This window comes from Rattus norvegicus, chromosome 3 (assembly GCF_021556685.1).
Source record: "Rattus norvegicus strain SHRSP/BbbUtx chromosome 3, alternate assembly SHRSP_T2T, whole genome shotgun sequence".
Classification (NCBI taxonomy): Eukaryota; Metazoa; Chordata; class Mammalia; order Rodentia; family Muridae; genus Rattus; species Rattus norvegicus.
In genome coordinates this window covers 2,055,441-2,080,504 of record NC_141536.1, presented here as the reverse complement: position 1 = coordinate 2,080,504, position 25,064 = coordinate 2,055,441, and the positions used below count along the sequence as shown (strand labels likewise).

The following is a 25,064-nucleotide window of genomic DNA, read 5'->3' as shown; positions in this document are numbered from 1 at the left end:
TCACTTTCCAAAGACTATGGAGAATCATGAACAAGGCACATTGGAGTGTAAGCAATAACACTTTTATTTATTATAACATTTACTATGATAGCATATGAATGCTGAAGCAGGATGCTGTAATTATTGTTCTGCTATGATTAAGTGGAAGGTAGAAGGGAACATTAAAATAGAATGACCTTATAATGTCTTCAGTCATCTTCTACCACTTATATGTGGTAGTTGTTCTGTTCTGTCCTGTTAAATGAACCATGAAATGTCATTGTTAGACAAACATTCTCAGATGATAGATTCACTTCACTTCAGATAAGAGTAATATTTCGGTATATTTTCTTAACTCTATACAAATAATTACTTGCGTTATCAATGTATAGGAATTTGAGTGGTACTACCATATTAATCAGGTGCGTTTTAGCCTCTTTATCGTTCTTCACGTAGGTTTTGTAGTGGATCCTGTGCAATTTAATATTTATGCCAATGCTAAGCATTTGGCAAGATTGTCTCTTGTAGGAAATTAAACAAACATTATTATTTTTGCATTAAAATCAAAAAGCATGTTGACAGTGGTACAAGACTTAAACATGCAGAATCTCTAATGGAGGTATAAATTAAAACATTGTTTCTAAATGATCTTATCAAAAATAATAATTTTATATGCATGAATCCTCTATGACTTAAAGACCATAGGAAGAATGGCAATATTGTGGGATTCGTACAGAGGCTGAATAAAGAGTCTGTCATACTTACATGTGGTATATATATAGTACCTAAGTATTTGTGTGTGTGTGTGTCTGTTTGTGTGTATACATATAAATTATATACACACATATATATAGGTTTGTATATACATATGCATAAATTTAAGTATAATTTAATTAAAGTGTTTGTTAAAAAGTTTTTCCATACTCTAATATCATTTTGTGCCCAAAACTACTCTCATATTTACAAATTTATGAAATAAGTGAATGATGCCATCCTTCCATTCATTTGATGACTAAATAAATCTTGGCTCACCTGTAGGACCTTCCTCCTGCAGAGGAATGGATGAAATTATTAATTTTTCACCATTATCGCATGTTTTCTTGTTGTGGCCAGCTAGGAATTCTTTCATAATAGGTGATTTGCCAGAGGAATTTATTGAATCTGCACAAGTCTTTAAATCCTCAGATCTTCTGTCAATACATTTATAAAATATATTATCATTTCCAAATATTTGATGATAGTTGTCTATCATGATTTGTATAATGGACATCTGTAACAACACAAGGCAAAACAAGATTGTCATTTCACATGGTTTACAAAATTGAAATTTAAAAATGATATCCAAAACTGTGAGGAAAATAACAGTTGCCATAGATAGGAATGCATGGTATGAAGTTTCTGAAATAGAGACTCTAAGTTCTCTGCATTTTACCAAAACTTGTCAAATTTAAGGCATACTGCAAAGAGTAGAACTACTGAACGAAAGCAACATTTCAAACCTGATTGTGCTGCCAAACACTGTGAGTTAATCTAATTAATGACTGCCATTCGTTGACATTTTTAGGGGTAGAAGGATTGGGGTTTCTGTTGGGATGTTTTGAATGGGATGCCATTCTAGTTCCAGGCATGGCAATACTCTCTTTGTGACAACTTTCTGGTGGCTTAAGTCCCTTGGCCCTCCTGATAGAAGTATGCCATTGCCTATAATTTGGAATTACAAAATACAGGTGCCCATTTTCAATGTAATTTCTCTGCTACATTTTTGCTTCCCAAGACAAGAAACATCAGGTTTCAGCTTGCTGTTTGGTTTTTTTTCCTTTCTGCAGACATGTTCCTCTGTCATGACATTGAAATGCTATACTCTCTCAGCATTTCTAAGTCCCAAAGAACCACTTACTTGAACAAGTTTCCCTGGTAATATTGTTTTATTTTTATTGGCTATTTTATTTTTTTATATTTCAAACGTTATCCCCCTTCACAGTTCACCTCCACAAACCCTGTATCTCCTCCCCCTGCCTCTATTACAGTGCTCCCTCCCTCACCTATACACTCTGGCCTCAACACCCTAGCATTCCCTAACCCTGGGTCTTCAAGCTTCCTTAGGACTAAGCAGCTTCCTTCCTAGTGACACCAAATAAGGCCATCCTCTGCTACATATTCAGCTGGAGCCACGGGTTCTCCCATGTGCAATATTTGTTTAGTGTTTTAGATCCTGGTGTTTTATTAAGGCAAAACAAATGTGTCTGAGAAAAGCAGTTGGTGAGAAAAGGGAGTTTAATGGAGAAAATGACTCCATCAGATTGACCTAATGTATAGAGAAGTCTAAGGGATATTGTCCTGATAAATCTTGGAATTTGTAGGCCCAGATCTCTAGGATGTTGCCACCATTGAGTCAGAAAATGAAAGGTATGAGGTACAAGGCAAGAGGCAGAACTCCTACTCAGCTTGTACTTCAGTTTTTGAATCCAGGTTCCTGCCCTGCTTCAGTTTAGGCCCTGATATTTCTCAGGAGTTAACTGGTAACTCCAAGTATATCATGGAGTGTAACCTGTCTTCCATAAGTTGCTTTTTAATCAGTGTTTTGTCAGAGCAATCATAGGAAATTATAACACTTCCTAAAGTGAGCAACAATGATAAGTTACTTTTCTTCTGAGATGATGGCTGAGGTTAAGTCAATTCTACTCATCACATATTTCTTACCAGCATGCAGCTAAGTTTATATTTGAGCAGTCCTGCACAAGATAGTCATATTTTATATGCAGATTGCACAGAATAGTTTTGCTTGTTTGTTTTCATGCTTGACCATACAAAAGAATATATTTGAAAAGAACTGCCCATAACAGAAGAATCATTAATAGTTATTAAGAGTGAAAAATTAACTTTGTTGCTTCATTTGGACATGCGCTTTGATACAGGCTTGGATTTTAGGTTTCCAGGAGCTTGGTAATAAGAAATTACCTATAAAAGTTAGGTTTCTAGTCCAAGCCAAGTTGATTCCTGGGTGAGAATACTACTCATGTGTGTGACATCACTAATTCGTCCTTCCTGTGGACTTAATCCCTGGAAACTACTAGTTAAAATGTACCTTGCTTACTTTCATTTTTTACTTTTTTGTTGCTTTTTATCCTTTTCAAAATATATGTCTGTTTTTGAATCTCTTTAAATTTATCATCATGCTCACAAGTAACTCTCATTTTATTTTTCAATCCTTCCAATTATCTCTTGATAACAATCCCCCCTCGCAAAACTTCAAAAATTAAAATTAAATAAAGTTTTAAAGGTAAATTAAAAATCAAACAAAAAATTAAAATCCTTTTAAAAAATGCACTCTGTGAGATGTGGTGTGCTCACTATGTCACTATACTATGTAACAAATTATACCCTTTTGTCCAAACAGATTTACTTGCAAATGTACATTGAAATAAGTCACTGACCTGCTTCAAGCCCTCTGGATTTTGCTACACCATCAATACCGGAGCCTCCCATACATGCCTCTCCTTCTATATCCTGGTATCTTGCTGTAGCTTTTAAATCATTGTGATCCTTCACCTTTGAATCTGCAGGACCTCCCCCTTCATATGCTCCACCAGCAGGATCTAGGCCCCCAACATATATGTAGCAGATGTGCAGCTTAATCAATAGTTATTCCCTTTTCCGGTTTCCGGGCCAAAATACCCCTGTCCCCTCCCCCTCCCCTTCTATATAGATGTTCCCCCCCATCCTCCATCCATTATGGTCCTCCCCCCAACAGTCACGTTCACTGGGGGTTCAGTCTTAGCAGGACCCAGGGCTTCCCCTTCCACTGGTGCTCTTACTAGGCTATTCATTGCTACATATGAGGTTGGAGCCCAGGGTGAATCCATGTATACTCTTTGGGTACTGGCTTAATCCCTGGAAGCTCTGGTTAGTTGGGATTGTTGTTCATATGGGGTCTCGAGCCCCTTCAATCTCTTCCAGTCCTTCTCTGATTCTTTCATTGGGAGTCCCTTTCTCGTTCAGTGGTTTGCTGCTGGCATTCACCTCTATATTTGCTGTATTCTGGCTGTGTCTCTTAGGAGAGATCTACATCCGGTCCCTGTCAGCCTGCACTTCTTTGCTCCATCCATCTTGTCTAATTGGGTGGCTGTATATGTACGGGCCAAATGTGGGGCAGGCTCTAAATGGGTGTTCTTTCTGCCTCTGTTCTAAACTTTGCCTCCGCATTCCCTCCCAAGGGTATTCTTGTTCCCCTTTTAAAGAAGGAGTGAAGATTTCACATTTTGATCATCCGTCTTGAGTTTCACGTGTTCTGTGCATCTAGGGTAATTCAAGCATTTGGGCTAATAGCCACTTATCAATCAGTGCATACAATGTGTGTTTTTGTGTGATTGGGTTACCTCACACAGGATGATATTTTCCAGTTCCCTCCATTTGCCTATGAATTTCATAAAGTCATTGCTTTTGATAGCTGAGTAATATTCCATTGTGTAGATGTACCAAAATTTCTGTATCCATTCCTCTCTTGAAGGGCATCTGGGTTCTTTCCAGCTTCTGGCTATTATAAATAAGGTTGCTATGAACATAGTGGAGCACGTGTCTTTTTTATATGTTGGGGCATCTTTTGGGTATATGCCCAAGAGAGGTAGAACAGGGTCTTTAGGTAGTTCAATGTCCAATATTCTGAGGAACCTCCAGACTGATTTCCAGAATGGTTGTACCAGTCTGCAATCCCACAAACAATGGAGGAGTGTTCCTCTTTCTTCACATCCTCCCCAGCATTTGCTGTCACCTGAGTTTTTGATCTTAGCCATTTTCACTTGTGTGAGGTGAAATCTCAAGGTTGTTTTGATTTGCATTTCCCTTATGACTAAAAATGTTGAACATTTCTTTAGGTGTTTCTCAGCCATTCTGCATTCCTCATCTGGGAATTCTTTGTTTAGCTCTCAACCCCATATTTTAATAGGTTTATTTGTCTCCCTGCAGTCTAACTTCTTGAGTTCTTTGTACATTTTGGATATAAGGCCTCTATCTGTTGTAGGATTGGTAAAGATCTTTTCCCAATCTCTTGGTTGCCGTTTTGCCCTAACCACAGTGTCCTTTGCCTTACAGACGCTTTGCAGTTTTATGAGATCCCATTTGTCGATTCTGGGTCTTAGAACATAAGCCATTGGTGTTTTGTTCAGGAAATTTTCTCCAGTTCCCATGTGTTCGAGATGCTTCCTCCCTTTTTCTTCTATTAGTTTGAGTGTATCTGGCTTGATGTGGAGGTCCTTGAGACATGAGGAACTTAAAACTGCACCTGAATACATTAGTGGTAAAGTAATTGAAAGTATACAAAATAATATACACCACTTTGTCACGTACATACACACACACACACACACAAATATGCACACACACATATGAAATGTACTTTTGTATGACCATTAATTCACTTGATATGAATATTTAATAATATAATGTCCCGCGCTATGTCTCGCCAGCAGGAACGACGCGGCACACACAGGATCCTTCTGCAAAAAAGCTTTAATGTGTCTTGAGAGGGAGAGCATAAGCTTACAATGCAGAGACGCCGAGTGAGGAATAACCGTCCCTAATATAGGAAACTATCCTCGCCTAGGACGTGTCACTCTCTGACTGGTCGCTGCCAATTATGCCAGATGACGTACCAAAGCGTACGTGTCCCTTTGAGTAGGGAAGTTACCAGGCGCCTGCGTATTGCCCTTTTTACCTGGTGCGTTCTGCCAGATGCTGGTGCCATCTTGTAATGGAGTATGTGAGGACAGCTCCTCACATCTCCCCCTTTTCTGTTTTTTAAGCAAACAGGACACCCAGATATAGGAGGGCGAAGACAGAGGTCATATCCTCGTACAAAGTTGGCGAACCTGTACAAGAGAGATACCCTTAGGCTGTTGTTGGGACCCAGGGCACTCCCGACACGTCGCACTGCCATTTTTCGAGGGAGGGAAAACTGGGGCAGAAACCCTCATGTAATATGACATGCCTTCCAGGGAGCGTATTTGGTAGAACTTCCCTGTGCGATGCTAAGCTCGTCACCCCTCATGGGCTGCTCAAGCTGGACACTCTAACCCTGTGCAATGAACCGAGGTTCTAGGAGTGCAAGAACTGTCCAGCCGGCGACCTGTTGCTTGAGCATGGTCAACTAGATATCGGCTGACGCTCCTTGTTCGAGGGCTACAAGTGCCTGGGCGATCACTACTTTGTCCTTTCTTGTTTGAGATCTCAATTTGCAAAGCAACCAGATGAGTAACACTAATCCACAGCAGAGGATCACTTCAAAAAGTCCCACTCCCACCCATTCCTTGAAATAAGAGACTGCTGAGGTGATCCAGGACGACAATCCCTCCGTCAAAGACAGGTCCAGTCGGGTAGAATTTGCTTGAATGATGGTCGCTCTCAGCTCCCGAAGTGTCTGTTCAAACTCCGAGGTCCAATTCTGTAACAGATGCTGTGAAAGACTCTTAGACAGATTAGCAGCTTGGGTAAATTTGTCATATTATATGGAGGTGACACAAAGGCCTGGGAGTTTTTGCTCACAGCCAAGCTGGGCCAGTTGCCATAGAATGTCTAATTGCTCTCGGACCAGATCTATACGTTGGTTGACAAGCATAAGGCCTCCCTGTATCTGAGTATTGGCCAAGGCCTGTCTGTCCCAAGCCACAGAGACGGTGGCCGATAAATCATTGATAGTTTGGGTTGTCTGTACTGAATTTGACAAGGCCAATGCCGAGGCAGTAACCGAGGCAGCGACTGCTGTCATAGCAATAATGCCAGCAATAATTGCAGAAATACCAAAATCTCTTTTTCTCTAAATAAGGTCATGGTCCCCGGGGTATCAACAGGGATCGGCATAAAGCAAGGCATGTGGGTAACTACTGCGATATTTTATATGAGTAGCTGTCCAGACAGAGGCAGCAGGTTTGATGTTCCCCATCCAGGAAAATGACAACCGTCCCTTTTCGCCCTTTCCTCCAAGTAGCATCGCCATGGGCGTAAGATCAGTGCAGCTACCATTAACGCAATGTAAGGCCACCACCATAGAGAACTGTGGCGTTAGCCACAATGTCCTCCTCACCAGTTCCCCATGTGCCCTCCCTTAACCAAACAGAAGATTGATTACATAACATGATGTAAGGGAGATCAAAAGATGTTTTGTTGAATATGCCAAAACAAAGGCTGCCCTTAAGGGGAATAGTCCTATTTTCTTTTAGTCGTTCAACCTGTGGATCCTCAGGTAAATTCAACCTTTGGATCCTCAGGTAAATAGGCCAACCCTAAATCCCTGTTAGTGGTACATCACCGGCATCGGGAGTGGAAAGGTTGACATTATTCCGCATCGTAGCTTGCCCTGCACCATTGCTGGCATCTGTGGAAGAAGAGTGAGGAGGTGCAGGAGTCCCAGTCCCTTCTTGATCACTTGGTGTGATGCTCTGAGTAAGTCATCCTGGGATCCATATGGGACTTTCATTGTCCTGTGGAAAAACACAGACCGCTCCCCTGGATCTTATTAAAACAGGATCCGGGCCTTTCCATTCATTTGTCAATACATCCTTCCATTTGACTAATTCTTTTGTCCTCTTGGGCTCTGAGCAATGTTGCTCAGCCACTGTTTGTCCAGCTTCATCAAGATTTAAAAAATTTAAGGTAAAAAGGGCCAGAGCAGTGGCCACTCGGGGTGTTGGGGGGAGTTCTATCATAATTCCCCCTCTTTGTTTTATTAAATATGAATTGAGCGTCCGATGAGCACGCTCTATGATTCCCTGTCCTTGAGGGTTGTAGGGCAGGCCCGTCAGGTGGGTAACCTGCTTCTGAGCACAAAACTGATGGAATTTTTGAGATGTGTAGGCGGGGCCATTGTCAGTTTTTACACATTTTGGCTTTCCCCAAGCACTCCATGCTTCAAGGCAGTGCTGAATGACATGTGTTGTTTTTTCTCCTGTAAGTGGGGTGGCATGTAGAATGCCAGAACATGTGTCTATAGATACATGCACATACTGTAATTTTCCAAAAGTAGAATTATGAGTAACATCCATTTGCCAGATTTGCAATGGCTGTATTCTTCTCGGGTTGACCCCGATGTGAGGAACTGGGAGGAACTGGCAGCACTGTTGGCATTGGGTGACTATAACACGTGCCTCTTTTCTAGTTATAGAGAAGTGGCGGCGTAAAGTTTCTGAGGTGACATGGAAATTGCCATGAAAGGCTTTAGCGGCCTCTAAAGGAGAGGCCAGGGCCACAGCTATCATTTTTGTGGCTTTGTCAGCCAAATCATTCTCTGAACTCATTGGGCCAGGGAGTCCAGAATGGGCTCGTATATGAGTAATGTATACAGGGAATCTTCTATTTAATAGGATAATTTGGATGTTTCGGAAAATATCTGCCACCTTACTAGTGGTTTTAATTATACCGGTGGTTTCAAGAATACTAACAGTATTAACCACATAGGAGGAATCTGAAACAATATTTAGAGGAACCTGGAATTTTTCAATGACCTCCATGACCACTAGGCATTCTACCACTTGGGGTGAGGTTTCAAAATATTGTCGTGAGAATACTTGGGAGTTTACCACATATGCTCCCACCCCTGTTTTTGACCCATCCGTATACACTGTTTTCCCCTCCTTTAATGGTCTGTGGGATGTGACGCGAGGGAAAACAACAGGTTGTGATCTTGCAAAACACAATAGGGGGTGTTTAGGATAATGATTATCTATCTTCCCTGTAAAGGATGTGAGCAGCACTGCCCAATCATCAGAGGTAGCAGCTTGAGTTTGGACCTGGTAGGGTGTATATGGGATAATCAAGGATTGGGGTGGAGTCCCAAAATGACAGATGGCAGCTTTAAGGCCCTTAATAGCCAGATGTGCTACTGCGGCTGGATACCAATCAATAATCTTCACAGGGGAAGCATGTGGATGGATCCATAACAGTGGAGCTTGTTGCCATAAAACTGCAGTGGGTAAATCCTTGGTATCTAGTACACAGAGTGAAAAAGGTAGAGACCAATCAATGTGTTGCAATTGGGCCTGTTTTATGGCATCTTCTACTTTTAGTAAGGCCTTGGTTGCAGCGGGAGTTAGCACACAAGGGGAGGTGATGTGGCTGTCCCCTTCCAGTATTTCGAACAAAGGTTTTAATTCCGTGGAAGGGAATTTCAAAAATGGTCTCACCCAGTTGATATCTCCCAAGAGCTTCTGAAAGTCATTAAGAGTATGGAGGTGGTCTCTACGGATTTCCAGTTTCTGGTGTATAATCTTATCAGGGAAAATAATGGATCCTAGAAAATGACCTGTGTCAGCAATTTGGACCTTTTCTGTAGCAATATGTAAGTCCCTTTGTTTAAGGGTTTTTTGTAATAAGGAATAGGCTTGTTTGAGTAATTCTAAGTCTTTATGACACTTCAATATATCATCCATGTAATGGATTAACAGTAAATTTGGATAGGTCTCCCTGACTGGTTTGAGGGATTCCTGAACATATAACTGACACATCATAGGGCTGTTGGCCATGCCCTGAGGTAGGACCTTCCACTGGTATCTTTTATCAGGTTCAGTATAATCATACTGATGGGACAGTAAAAGCAAACCTGGGCCTATCAGGGGGGTAAAGCAGAATAGAGAAAAAAAACAATCCTTGATATCTATTATTACCAAATTCCAATCTTTTTGTAGGGCCGAGAGTATAGGAAGGCCCCACTGAATGGGTCCAAGGGATTCCATCTGATTGTTAATGGCCCTCAAGTCATGGAGTAGTTGCCATTTTCCTGATTTTTTCCTTATTACAAAAATTGGGGTGTTAAAAGAGAGGTGGAGGGCTCCAAATGTCCCAATCTTAATTGTTCATCCACCAGTCCTGTAGCTGCCTGTAATTTCTCAGAGGTTAATGGCCATTGGGGAACCCACACCGCATCCTCCGTCCTCCATGGTATGGGTCGTGCTGCCCCAATGGCGCCTAGGAAAAACCCAGGCTTTGTTTATGGGGGTTGGCGATCGGTTCAATGGGCGTGAGACGACCCTGTTCTAATCGCCCTAGGCCTTTCCCTTCCTTATAGCCCATCCTTGACATCATGTGGGCCACTTGTGGGGGGTATTCATTAGATAAGGTAAGTCCCATGGTCTGCATAACATCCTTCCCCCAAAGATTAACAGGCAGGGGAAGTACATAAGGAATAAATTGTCCCTGTCGGCCATCGGCAGTTGTCCAAGTTAGAGTGGCAGAGCTGATCATAGGGCATAACTGGTAGCCTAATCCTTGTAGCGAGTAAGAAGATTTTGTGGTAGGCCATGATTGAGGCTACCATTTTGAGGAAATTATACTTTTATCAGCCCCAGTATCCAGTATGCCTTCGAATTTCTTTCCATTAATTTCTAAGCTCAATTTTGGGCGGTTGTTAAGGTGAACCACCAAATATGCCGAATCATGACCAGTGGACCCCATAGGTCCCTTGGTATCCTGTATCGTGGCCTGGGAGCACGGAAGGAGTAGTAACTGTGCTATTCTATCTCCTTTACTTATGGAAAAAAACCCCATCGGGACTTGAACATAGAATCTGAACATCAGGAGAGCGCTGAGCTTCAACAAGGCCTGGATGGACTATCAGTCCTTGTAGGGCGAGAGATCCTCTCCCAAGGACAAGGCCTATGGTTCCCGGGGGTAGAGGCCCCACAGTCTGAGCAGGAATTGGATGAATGCCCATCTGGGGCATTAGAAAGAAGTCTGAGGCGGCACACAGGTCCAATTTTGTGTCGCCTCTTGGGGGACCTCCTCTGCCGGGGTCGTGGCCCTGTGAAAGCGGTTCCCATATCTTTGAGGGCCCTGGGACCGGGGGCCCACCAGCCCGTTTTTTGACATCTCATTAGGCCAAGTCTTCAAAGGAGGGAGTAGTTTGCCTTTAATGTCTCTCACTGACCGGCACTGGTCAGCCCTATGGTAGCCTTTGCCACATCGGACACAGAGGGTTGCAGACCCCCTGTCTCCTTTTGTCATCCTGCAGTCTCTTTTTAGGTGGCCTGTTTTCCCACATTGAAAGCTTGATCTTTTATCCGTCCCTTTAACGGGGCATCACTGGGACTGGAGAATGGCGGCCGCCAGGCCTGAGTTAGTAAGGGGCCCTCCAAGTTCCCTGCAGACTCTAAGCCAATCCTGTAGCCCTCTATTTCTTCAGGGGGCTATGACTGCTCGACACTCCTGGGTGGCTTGCTCGAAAATGAGCTGTTCTATAAGCGGTGCTGCCTGTTCAGGATCGCCAAAGATTCGTCCTGCCGCCTCTGTCATTCTAGCTACAAAATCTGAGAAATTTTCCTGGGGTCCCTGAATGATTTTTGTAAGTTGATTATCGATCCCTCCTCTCCTGGACAGTGCCTTCCGGGCTCTAATAGCCGTGCTAGAGACCTGAGCATAGGCGCCCCAGTGGTAAGCAGACTGATCAGCTGCAAAGCGGCCCTGTCCTGTTAAGAGTTCGAAAGTCCATTCCTGTTGCTCAGGTATTAAGGCCGTAGCATTCGCTCTGGCCTATGTTTGGGCTGCCTCATACCAGAGCGCTTTCCATTCCATGTATTGGCCCATGCTGGCAAGGGCTGCCTTAGCAATCATCTGTCAATCAGCTGGTGTCAATGCCGTCATGGCCAACCTGTCGTGTTGTGTTAGAGTAAAGTTGGCCGTGACTCCATACTTTCTAACTGATTCTGCTAATTCCTTAATCTGATTATATTCAACAGGGGCATGGACCCGTCCTCCCTCCGGAGTCTCAAAGACAGGAAATGTCATACTCAGCTTTCTTCTCACCCTCTCGGGGACTAGTGGGAAGGCACGTGAGTGTGTCTCATATGGAGGAGGCGCCATTGGTGGCGGCTGCGCTAGAAGCCTTCTATTACTTCCCCTACATTCATCGGGGTAATATCTTTCCTCCTCATATTTAGCTGCTTCCTCATCTAGCTCGGCTCCTCCTCTGAGTCTAAGGTTTTATTTTCAGAGCTTTCAGAACTGTCGAGGTTCAGTGCTTCTAGCTCTTTCACAGGGTATAGGCTGGCTCCCCCTCCTGGCTTATGTGTAGAGGAGGAAGTGCTGGAATCTGAAAATTTCAACGCTCCCTTGTCTGCGGACTTACCGGGAGGGCCATTTTTCTTTCTTAGGATGTCCTTTTTCTTGCGCGCGCCCAACCTCTCACTACGTTCGGTTTCTGACATACTGTCCTGGACTACCTCGTGAGTTGCCTGTCCTTCCACTACTGCTGCCTTACACGTTTCATCCTTTAAACAATTCTTAACCAGCTTCCATATAGCTTTGGTCCCTAGGCGCAGATCCTCTTCCGCCAATTTTCTGTCAAGGTCCTTTCCAAGTTTGTTCCATGAGGCAATTGTAAATGAGCCTGAACAGGCAAACCAAGGAGCCACCCTCTCCACCTCCTTCACAAAGTTTTTAAGTGTTCTTCCTCCAATTTTGATGTCCCTCTGCTTTAACACTGTTTCCAAGGCCGTGACCAAAGACTGTGAGGATCCCATGATGGGCCAGGAACGCCGGCGGCTTATCTACATCCGTCTGACAAGGCATGAGGTGAAAGGGTAGAGACGGACACGCTGCTCTCTTATGTACGGGAGTCTTACATGCGCCTCCCCGGATGGTGCCACTTATCTACATTGGCCTTATCGCGTCTTTGCTCCTCAACAGTCAAAATCAAAGGTAAAAGGGAGCTGCGCGAAGCTCCCTTATATAAGAGAGACTGAGACGCACCTTCAGCTGCTGTGATCGTCCTTTTAACAGCGAAAACGGTGAAAACAGAACATAATAATAAGAAAGAGTAGGGTGGCTACCAGGACAAATACTATAGCCTCAACAAATCCTTCCCAAGGCGGTGACAACCCCAGACCAAAGTCCAAGAGAGGCCTGCCTCTCCAAACGTACCTGCCTGCAGTTCTGAATCCTCCTTGTCGCCAAGGGATCTCCGAAGGTGCTGACGATGGCGAGGTCTTTCCCGGGTTTTCGGCACCAGATGTCCCGCGCTACGTCTCCCCAGCAGGAACGACACGGCACACACAGGACCCTTCTGCAGAAAAGCTTTAATGTGTCTTGAGAGGGCGAGCATAAGCTTACAATGCGGAGATGCCGAGTGAGGAATAACCGTCCCTTATATAGGAAACTATCCTCGCCTAGGACGTGTCACTCTCTGACTGGTCGCTGCCAATTATGCCAGATGACGTACCAAAGTGTACGTGTCCCTTTGAATAGGGAAGTTACCAGGTGCCTGCGTATTGCCCTTTTTACTAGGTGCGTTCTACCAGATGCCGGTGCCATCTTGTAATGGAGTATGTGAGGACAGCTCCTCACAATATAATAGTCTAATTACTGTAAAATACAAGTATTATATACTCCAAAAATAGGGCTAGAATAAAAAAAAACAAGCAAAACCTGTATAATCAGGATTTTTTAAAACTTCACTCTAGTCTTCTTTGACTACCATTATATGTGAAGCATACTGTTGGCCAAAATCAATATGTATGAAGAAAGAACAAAAGAAAGACTGAAATGATTCACTTATTTTAAACTACATTAACCATCTTTCTTCCCAAATCTTCCTGAAACAGATCGATATATATTCCACTCCACTCCAGAAGAATGGAATCCTAGGGTTTCCTTTTACAGAAATGATCTTTCCAAAGTTTTCCTACTTCCTGCATTACAATGAGAATTTTGTTCCCAAAGGCAAAAGTCAGATCCCCTTATCTTTCTTGATACATCACTCCCAAACCATGTGTCCTTTGTAGTCTGATCCCACAAAACATAAGGAGCTATCTGGATAGATAACCTGTTAGTGTCTAAATTATTCGTGGATGAGTCTCTTATTATTACTATTACCAAATGAGATGCTTTAGAAAGATAAAGTTTGCTTGAGGAATCTTCAGTAGAAGTCTAAACAAAGAAAGGAGATAATTTTATTTTAGACCATCTGAAAACTAATGTTAGTTACAAAACTAACTATGAAGAAAACAGGGAAAATGTTTTGTAGACCAACTCATAGTATAACCAGAATTCAAAAGAAGTATAATATACAGCGAGAGTACTACAAAAAATATTTTCTGCAAATCATTTTACTGTATAAAATCATGGGAACATTTTAAAAGTATGAATGATTTTCTATGTAATAGATAGTTGACTGCTACCAACAGAAGCCAGAGGAAGCTGTTGGGATATTGGTATTAGAATGAATGAGATTGTTGCAGACTATGTGTGTTCTGTGTATGAAAACATCTAGTGTTATTAAACATCAATCCATCTTTCCAAGCACCATGGAGTGGAGACACATTTAATATCTAATGTAGTATAAATCCATGTAACATTCTTGTGACACTCTAGAACATAAGGAGCAGAAAGCACTCTAGTGGCCATACACAATGCGATTATAAAAGCTTTGCTACAGCATGACAGAGATGCATGGCACCTGGGTAGAAAGTGGAGCTCAATGCTCCTGTTACACACAAAATCATTCTCTGGAGTATTGAACAGAAAAAAGATTCAAAGAAGTCAAAGCTATACCTGACCTAGAGTGTTTGAGGTAGTTATATTTGAGAAAGAAGTATTCATAATAGCTTCATGTTCTAATCAATGACATATATTTAGCATGTGGTATATTCACAGTAACATGGTAATAATACTAGGATGCAAATAATCCACAGGTATTATACACACCTCTTTCTTTTAATTTGTTTCACACAGGAACTAAACCAATACTCTAGGCTGACCTGCACACAAGGTGTTGCATAGGCTGTCTTCTAAACTGTGACAGTTATAAAGAAGAAGACACCCAGGTGTGATTACAGACATGGTTCAACATTCTAGTTTGAGAACTGAACATCTTTAAAAAGTGACAATACGTGTCTGTGCTAAGGAAACCTCTTGGCATGGGACATCACTCCAGCTTATAATACTGTAAACACAAGCCTATGTACCTTACAAAAACACTGCTTCTATATTGGTACAGTTCCGCAAGTGCTTTCTGTATCATTACCTTTGGATGGCATTAATTTTTCCAACCAGAATTCCTTCATCTGGGACGCTAAGCCAATTCTCTTATAAGTCAGAAGTAAGTAAACTTCCTTCAATGTTTGCAATGAAGTCCTTTTTTTAAATGAAAATAAAAAAGTAATGGTCAATGGTCAATGTACATTTTAGAAAGAACATGAAAAGCATTTTTGTTTAAAATTAGCAGTTTAGACTAGTGATTCTCAACTTGGGAGTCATAATCCATTAGGGGTTCGCATACCATATATCTTCCATGTCAGATATTCTCTCCATTTTTCTTTATAATTCTTACCAATAGCAAATTTTTAATTGTGAGAAAGCAGCAAAATGATGTAATGGTTAGTAATCACCAAACCATAAGGAAATATATTAGTGTTACAGTATTAGGATGGCTGAGAATCATTGGTTGAGAGCATATAACATAAAAGACTCCCAAACTTCTATCTCCCCAGAATCTTGGATCAAATGTGGAACCTATATGCAGGATCTTGTGTTTTTTCCCTAAGACTAGAATCAATGAAGCAGTGTCTTAGTTGCTATAGCAATGAAATAAACCTATGGTCTGTTCAAATTGCTTCTCCTGATTTCTAGTCCACACTATGACTTGCAATCATAGATCTGCACTCCACTTCCCAGCCCAAAGCTCTCTCTGCCTTGAAAAACGCCAGATGCTATGTGGAATATCCAGACAGGAACCTATCATAACTGCCCTCCAAGAGGCTCCACCCAGCAGCTGACTGAAATAGGCTATGTAGAGCCACAGCCAATCATTGGATCTTATGGATCAATCGAGGACTTGTATGGAAGAAATGGGGGAGAGATTCCATGACCTCTAGGAGATAGGAATTCCACAGGAAGAGCAACAGAATCAACTAAGCACCACCACTGGGAGCTGAATTAACATCTAAAAATCCTGCAGAACCTGCAGCATGACTTACAGCACAATTTCTAGCAAATGTAAAGCTTAGTCTCTTTGTGGGTGTGGAATAGGAACTATTAAAAAATGACAGCACCCAAAATTAACTCATCCTGACTGTATAATTGTTGAATCTGTACTTTAGGCTCACACAGCATAAACCTGTTGTATACACGTACACCTTGCTTATAAACCCAGCAGGAATAGTGGTGAAGCTTACTTATTAGTGGTGAAGCTTATTTATTTTCCATGAGAGAAGGTCTCACAGTTTCATGTCTTTTTCTTAAAATTTGTAAATATTCAACTATTTAAATTTAGTTGTAAGTGTCAGATTGAAGAACAGAAACTGTCTTTTGCATGAAATATAACAATGAACTTTGATGTTGTACTAAGGATAGCAAGCCATAAAAATGGAAGAATCATAGGTGCCCTTGTACATGTAAATTGCTTTGAATACACACAGCTAACTTCAGTAAGGTCTTAAGTTTCTGGCAATGAGAATCAGACACACTTGGCAAGCTCAAAGGCCAAGGAAGGATCATTCAGTACCTCTGCCTAATGTCAGTAAGCATAGTTAATCCCAGAGCACTATTTTTACTATTTATGTCTGGGCCATAGCTCCACAGACTTCTGAAAGGTGAAATCAGATAATGGCCCAAGTAAAAATAAAACAATGATATTTGCTCTAGAGTCACTGCAGCTCCCTGGCAAGTTAGGAGTGTTAGTGTGTTGGACAAGTTAAAAGTAGGTTAGGCTAATACTTGAATATTTGACATGGAATTTGAATGGCAATATCTGGTGAAAGTGAGAGTGTTGGATTATTTTTTTATTGAGAAGGAAAACGATTTCTTGTATATACAAGACAGAGATTAATATTCAACATGGATAGCCTATTGTAGGTGAGTGTTGGACTTGTCAATTTGAACTGTTATTTGTGAAGGATATTTTTTGGTAAGTATTATTTAATACATTCATTTGATAAAGCACATTTTACCACCATTATACCTTGTTCAGCTATTAATTCACAGGGTATGTTCAGAGGTGAAATCAGTGGGAATATTTGTAATGACCAACTAAAGTCCATCTCATATATGAGGATGTTAACTTCCAACAGAAGCTCTTCACCTGTGTCTTTATGATGAATCTTTTGGGTTTGTCAGATTTTACCTGCCATGCCTCTTATCAAGAGGTCACGTGTCCATAGTTCTAGGAAACAGTCATCATCATGTAATCTTAAGGACAGGAAGCACATATGCATCTCTAGAGGGATGATTAATGTTGGTGACATGAAAACCTTCCTTACCTTCAAGACAGATGCTATTACAAGCACACATTCTTTAATCCATTCAATGAGTTGTTCACTGTCATTCCTCTCTCTGAGGCACCAGTGTGAATTTTCAGGTAGAATTTCAAATATGTGATCTGATTCTCGTCCTTTCCCTGCAATTATGGATAACATGTCCTGTGTGGGATAAGGACGTAGTATTAGAGATCCACACCTGAAGCACAAATATGTCTTTTATTGGAAACCTGAGCAAGGATAGTTTTGGCTGCACAGCTATAACTGAGAGGAATAAAGTAGTCATTGAACTTTTTTCTGGTTTAGCTTCCAAATACATTTTCTTCCCTAATCCATTTTCCCCAATTTGTAACATCATGGTTTTGTTGGATTTCTGTTCCCCAAAGCATTTTGGTGAATGGTCCTCTACTACTTTGTGTTTCCTTCTACCAGTATCTTTCTCAAGCCTGGCATCTTAAGTAAATATTGGGACATTTCCCTTCCAGAGATAAACTCACTATTTTACTTACTGTTTGTTTTTGCCTGTATTATGAATCCTAACTTTTGTGTTTTGAAGAAATAGTTTTTCACCATATTTCTGACACTTTTATATCCTTATTCTGTGACTTCTTATTTTCAACTATGTCTACAGATGCTTTCACAAAAACCCAAGCATATTTCTATCATTCTAGCATAATTTACTCTGTAAACATGACTACCATGCATAGGTTTACACCACTTTAATTTGATTACACGAATACAAACAAGGTTACCAGAAAATTCTGCTCTAAAATACCTAAGAAATTGGCAGTAATGCTCATGTGTCTGACAGGATAAATTTGTTCACAAACAGCATAAATTCCTATCACAGCTATAGTGCTAAAAGAGATGTTGGATACTAAAGATATGTTTACAAAGAAGTTTAATAACTAATTTAAAATAGATTAAGCCATATTAGATGGCATTTAAGTATAGTCCACTAGGATAAATGATGTTAATATATATAAAAAAACAGTGTGCTCATCTAATTCATTGATAATTTAAAAGAAAAGCCTACAGATATTTTTAAGTATTGAGTAATTTCAGGGGCAATGATATTAAGGGAGATTCCAGAGAAATGTGGAGTCATAAAGAAGCTGCAAGACTTTACAGTTGGGTAATTAGTGGGGCACTTCCATAGAATTATTTCCTCTAACATGCTGGTGGGTTTGAATCTTTGATGCAGTCAGTGCAAAACATGGGAATGGTATTTCTTTTCTTTTTCTTTCAATTACGTTATTCAAAATACAGTAGAACTTATTTCTGTTTTAAAATGATCTTTCTCTCATAGATCGGTTATCTAAACATTCCTCAGTTTGATTAAATAGCTTACTGAGCACAAAGGTGCTACAGAAAGCCAAAATGATATTCACACATATTGGAGCAGACAGCTTTCTGTCGACATAAATGCTTGTAAGATTTTTGCCAAATAAGCATTTCTTTCATGGTGGTTTTGGATCAGAATATACTGGTGGCTTGGCATATATATATATATATATATATATATATATATATATATATATATATATATATACATCCTTTCTGTTTTTCAGAAAGAAGGGAAATCATTTTTGAAACTGAACTCTTTTTAACCTTGTATATCCTTTGCATTTATCACACCAAATCAAAAAGAGTTATGTGTTAAAGTACTAGAAGCATAGAAAACATCAAGTAGACACATAATAGTCAAAGGCTAACTGAACATAGAAATAAAATACAAAAAGCTATGAATGAAAAAGACAAAGTCACACAACGTTAACTACATTAGACTAATACCTGAATTTTCAATGGATATTCTAAAATATAGTGGGCCTGCATCAACGTTCTCCATGCTTTCAAAGAATACAGATACTAGCCTAGACTTTATTACTGAGCAAAAGCATCATTCATATCAACAAAAGAGGAGAAACATTACATAGTTTAAGCACCACTAAGCCATTTCTCATCATCAATCTTGGTCTACAAAATGCAAACAGCAGGCTGAAGATAACGTACATATACACAAGAGGACAGAAATGATAAATAACCCTGTAGTCATTCAAAAAAGAGGGGGAAAAGTATGTGTCAACAAAAAAATAACAAAGACCAATAAATACTGCTCATTAATAACTCTAAGCATTAACTGTCTCACACCAATAATATACAGACTATCAGTTTGGGTCAGAAAGCAGGTTTCATCTATCTCCTGCATCCAAAAAATACACTTGTTTTAGATAAAATCGCATACTCGTGTTTACGATGCAATCGCCTATATTTCTTTGTCTAGGTTTCAGGGCCCATTTAGCTTTCCATGTTCATTGGTGTTGCCTTGTTCAGTTAATGTTTAGGAAGTGATGTTGGTGAGGCTTTACGGGTGAGGTCAAGGGAACATGGCAGAAGACTGGGAGGAAAGAAGTTTTAAAAAATCACTTCTACAATATTGTTTCTCCTAATAACATCAAGAGTGTTATAAATTTTATCAGGCTTTCAAAGGATAGAATCAAAATGTTACTACAGGATGATCTAGAATTTTTACTGTTTAAATCTCACTGATTCATGAACATGTGGGAATCTTTCCATTATCTGGTATCTGTTCAATTTATAAGACATTTTGTTTTGTTTTGGGTTTTTTTAATTTTTTTCTTTTGTTTTTGGTTTTGTTTTTTTTTTTAATCATAAAAGCCTTTTATTTCTTGGTTAGAATTTTCCCAAGAAACTTAATACTTTTAAAAGTTACTGTTAATGACATGTTTTCATTGATTTACTTTTCAGTAATTCAGTGATTTTTACAAAGAAGGAGTACTCACTTTGTGTGTTAATTTTGTATGTTGCTACTTTTGAAAGAATTTACAAGATATCTGATTATTCTTATGTTATATTTAGGCTCACTTATGTTTACTATCATATGATTTTCAGAAAGACATACTTTGAATTCTTCATTTCTAATATATGTCCTCTTGGTCACATGCATTTTAATATTATCTTAATTGTTTACATATGCTGTATGAAACAAGAGTAAATTGAGTATGACCAAAGATCAGCGAAGGAAGCCATTGGTACCATAATATTTCATAAATAACTTGATGAGGGGCAGCACACACTATAAGGAAATTCTAGGTGATAGAATCATTATCATCCTTGCAGACATAAGGCACTCACTGTTAAATATTCTTCAATTAACTCAATATGGTAAGCATTCTTATTGCTAGAAATTTCAACTTTTGATGTTTTAGACTATTGTCAATTAAGGCTAATTGTAGATGTGGGTAGAAGAAAACTAAAGTAATCAAAAAGAAGGAATTATATATTTATATAACATTTATATCATATTACTTTAGGAAAATGAATTTATCTTGTCAGAGAGGAGTGAAAATGTGAGAATTGGTCAAGTCAAAGGACCTGCACGGATGATCCTAAAGAGAAATAACATACCAAATGTTGAACTTTAAAAGCATAGGAATAAATTTTTTCTGAGAAACCAAATGAAAGACCCAGAACCATGTTCAATTCTATGGTAAAGAAAATACATTTAAGTCTAATCAAAGAACAGTTGTTTTGAATTGAGCTGATAGTGTCACTTATTGAACCTATTCTGCTATCTTGCCATACTGGTTATCTTCATACTTTATAGGTATTACAGGTGGGTACAAGTATCAATTGCTTCCCTAACGTGTCAACTTGCCTACTGTTTTATCTACCTTAGAACTTTGACTTAAACCTAGAGGCTTCTAAGACATATCCAGGTAGATTGCTGAGATTCCTTGTAAGATTTATTTGGCAACTGGCACTCAAGCCACCAACCTTCAGAGAAATCCAAGTTCTACCTCACAAATCCATATTTTGGGGGAAAGCCACAGGAAATACTTTAACAATTGGTAGAATTTCTCTCACCAGGATTGAAATCATGGCTGGAGCTAGAAATCTAGTCCGATTTATGTAGCTAGTTTGGTCATAAACTTTAAAATTGATGACATTAATTTAATAAATTAGCGACGTTTCTTAAAGCATTTACATATTAGTCTTATATGTACCAACAAGTGGGGCCATCATCCTACATCGAAGAAGCCTCTTTGTATAGAAAATGGAATCCATTACAGAAAACAAAAACTTGGACACAATGAAGAGATAATTGCATTATGAAAAATCCAGCACCAGTGAATACATGTACATTAGAGCTAAATGCTCTGTAGCTCAGAGACCATTGTAGAAAAGGGCTTACAAATACTGTAAGACCCAGCATACTTGAAAGTCTGTTTTGAAATTGCCTCTCATAAAAATAGGTGCAAAATCACAATAATAGCAACGTCAATGCAGTGTTAAGGCAATGGTCAAAATTTCACTTGTCAAAAGTTATAGGCATCTAATTATGACTGACAGAATATTAATTTTTCCAGAAATGACCTGCATATGGATTGTCTAATACACACTGTATATCATGGAAACCATATTCACAAACAGAACAAAATGATCTCAAGTAATATTCATATTTGTAAAGGTATAAACATATATGTATATATATAAACATGTACAAAACAATATTTAAATGAGTATGAAAGTGCAGTGACTGTGATGGACTTAAGGGAGAAAAGTCAGGCTACAGTGCTATAATTCAATTTTTGATAAAAATTTAAAATACTAGTAATAAATGAAAACATTGTAAACTTATAGTAATGGGAGTTCAGGAAAGACCAAGAACAGTAAATATGGAAATTGTCAATTTCTTTGCTGGAGGTTTTCTCTAAGATTTCCATTTCTCATATTTGTATTACAGACACTTTTGAGATAGACAAACCATGAATAAAGAATATTTCATGTTGAGGCCTCAGGTGATGAAGAGAGATATAACAAATATGCTCTATGCTTCTGTGCATTTCTTAGTGTACGTAATGCATGCGTGTGTGTGTGTGTGTGTGTGTGTGTAAAGCACGTGCAGATCACATCACTGATGATATATATTTAGAGATTAATTAGAGCTTTGAGCTTATTAACATATGAGGAGCCTCCAGTATTGGTCTTTCTCTCTGTCTCTTTTTTTTCGGGGGGGGGCACTGTTGATCATTACTGAACAATATGTCAGAAATATCTGTGCAATAAGCTTCTGTTACTGTCTCTGACTGCCATCATTATTCAGGTAGAAAGTTCTCGTTTAGAGATGATTGTGCTACAATGCCTAGTTTTGTTTGCTTTTTAATGTATGTTTTGATGACCCAAATTCATGTTACAAAGTCTAAATCTCAATTGCTTTAGACACTGGATTATCTTTTCAGGTCATTTTTTATATTTTAAAACCATGATCCACCTCTAAGTTCATCATGTGTGATGATTAATTTTGATTGTTAATGGAATTTTACTTATAACTCTCTATGGCACGTGATTCTATGCAGAATTCTGAGGGATTATTCAGTGTCATTAGCTTCTGGCCACACATTGGTAACTGAGGTGGGAAAACTAGTACTATAACTGGGCTGTAGAAGAAGAGACTGAAAATTTTTCCAAAGACTGTGTAGGACCATGAACAAGGCACATTGGAGTGTAAGCAATAACCCAATTTAATAACATTTGTTATAATATCAAACAATATGAAATATGCAGCATAAAATAAGTACAATGAGTGAAAATTATTTGTAACTAATACGGTGAAATATAAAACTAACATAGGATCTTGGAATAATTCTACAAATATGACTAAATGGGAGGTAGAAGGGAACATTAAAATACAATGACCCTAGACCTTATTAATTCATCCACTACGACTTATATGTGGTAACTGCTCTGTTTTGTCATGCTAAATGAAACATAAAAATGTCATCATCAGACAAATATTCTCAGATGATAGATTCACATCACTTAAAATAAGGGTAATATTTGGGTATATTTTCTTAACTCTATAGAAAGAATCAGTTCAGTTAAAAATGTATTTGAATTTGTGTGCTACCACCTGATAATCATGTGAGTTTAACCTCTTTATCATACCTCTCATAGGTTTTGTAGTGGATCCTGGGCAAATATTTTTACCAATGATAAGATTTTGACAAATATTGTTTCTCATAGGAAATTAAACAAACACTAGTATTTTCGTGACAGGAAACCATAGCATATTGACAGTGGTGCAGGACTTAATCTTGCAGAATGTTTAATCAATTTTTAAATCAAGTCATTGCTTCTAAATGATCTTATCAAAAATAATAACTTCATATGCAAGGAATTCTCTAACTTAAGGACCATGGGAAGAAAGGGGGGAAAATATAGCAGAAAATATTGGTGGATTCTCTAAATAAAGAATGTTTCATACATACCTGAATGTATCCAGATGTATTTCAGTATATGAGTATATATATAGGTGTGTGTATATATAAATATATATACATATATATGATGTTTAAAAGCTTTTCCCATACTCTAATAATCATTTTGTGTCCCAAAGCTTCTCTGATATACACAAATTTATGACATCATGAAATGATTTGATCAAATAATTCCGTTCATTTGATGAATAAATAAATCTTGTCCTACCTGTAGGACCTTCTTCCTGCAGTGCAGCATATGAAATATTAAATTTTTCATCAATATCATTGGTTTTCCAGTTGTGTCCAGCAGTGGCTTTTGTCATAATAGAAGATTTTCCAGAATAATTTATTGATTCTTTGTATGTCTTTAAGTCTTCAGAACTTTTGTCAATGTGTTTACTAAATATATCATCATTTCCAAATATTTGATCATAGTTGTCAATCATGATTTGTATAAGAGACTTCTGTAACACCACAAGGCAAAAACAAGATTGTCATTTCACATAGTTTACAAAATAAATTTAAAAATGAAAAGAAATACCAGGAGGAAAATTACAGATAAGAACCCATGAAATGAAGTCTCTGAAATGGAGACTCTAAGTCTTTTGCATCTTTACACAACTTGTTAAAATTTCATGCATATTGCAAAAGAACAGAACTACTTAACCAAAGCAAAATTTCAGAACTGATATGCTGCAAAAAACTGTGAGTGTACCAAATTAATGACTGTTGTGTGTTAATTTTTTGTGTGTGGGTGGGGGTAGCTGTTTATTGTGATGTTTTGAATGGGATCCCTCTCTAGTTCCAGGCATCGCAATACCCTCTCGTTGACAATTTTCTGGTTGCCTTGGTCTGCCTGGTAAAGAGTGCCACTGCTTAGAATTTGTAATTACAAAAGGTAGGTGCCCATTTTCAATGTACTTTCTCTGCTACATTTTTGCTTCCCAAGATAAGAACCATCAGGTCTCAGCTTCCTGTTTGTTTTTTCTTCTTTTCTGTAGTCGTGCTCCTCTGTCATGACACCAAAGTGCTATACTCGCTCAGCATTTGTAGGTCCCAAATAGCCACCTTCTTCAATACGTTTCCCTGGTCATGTTGTTTTATTTTTTATTGTTTATTTCATTCATTTACATTTCAAATGTTATCCCCCATTCACAAATCCCTTCCACAAATCCTATATCTCCTCCCCTGCCTCTATTGCAGTTTTCTCTCACTTGACCACACACTCCTGCCTCAACAAACTAGCAATTCCCTACCCTAGGCCATCAAGCCCCTCAGGACTAAGCAGCTCCCCTCCTAGTGATGCCAAATAAGACAATCCTCTGCAACATATCCAGCTGGAGCCATAGTTCCCCCATGTGCACTCTTTGGTTGGTCTTTTAAATCCTGATGTTTTATTAAGGCAATAGAAATGTGACTGAGAGAAGTTGGTGAGAAGAGGGAGTCTTAATTGAGAAAATGCCTCCATCAGATGGACCTATTGTATAGTGAAGCCTAAGGGATATTGTCCTGATTAACCTTGGAATTTGTAGGGCCCAGGTCTCCAGGATGGTGCCACCCTTGAGTTATT

General features: G+C 39.2%; 1 pseudogene; it reads right to left on the bottom strand.

The window, feature by feature from the left end:
* On the bottom strand, positions 1–23,940 carry LOC147995347 (rho GTPase-activating protein 20-like; annotated as a pseudogene).
* Between the last annotated feature and the right edge of the window lie 1,124 nt (positions 23,941–25,064).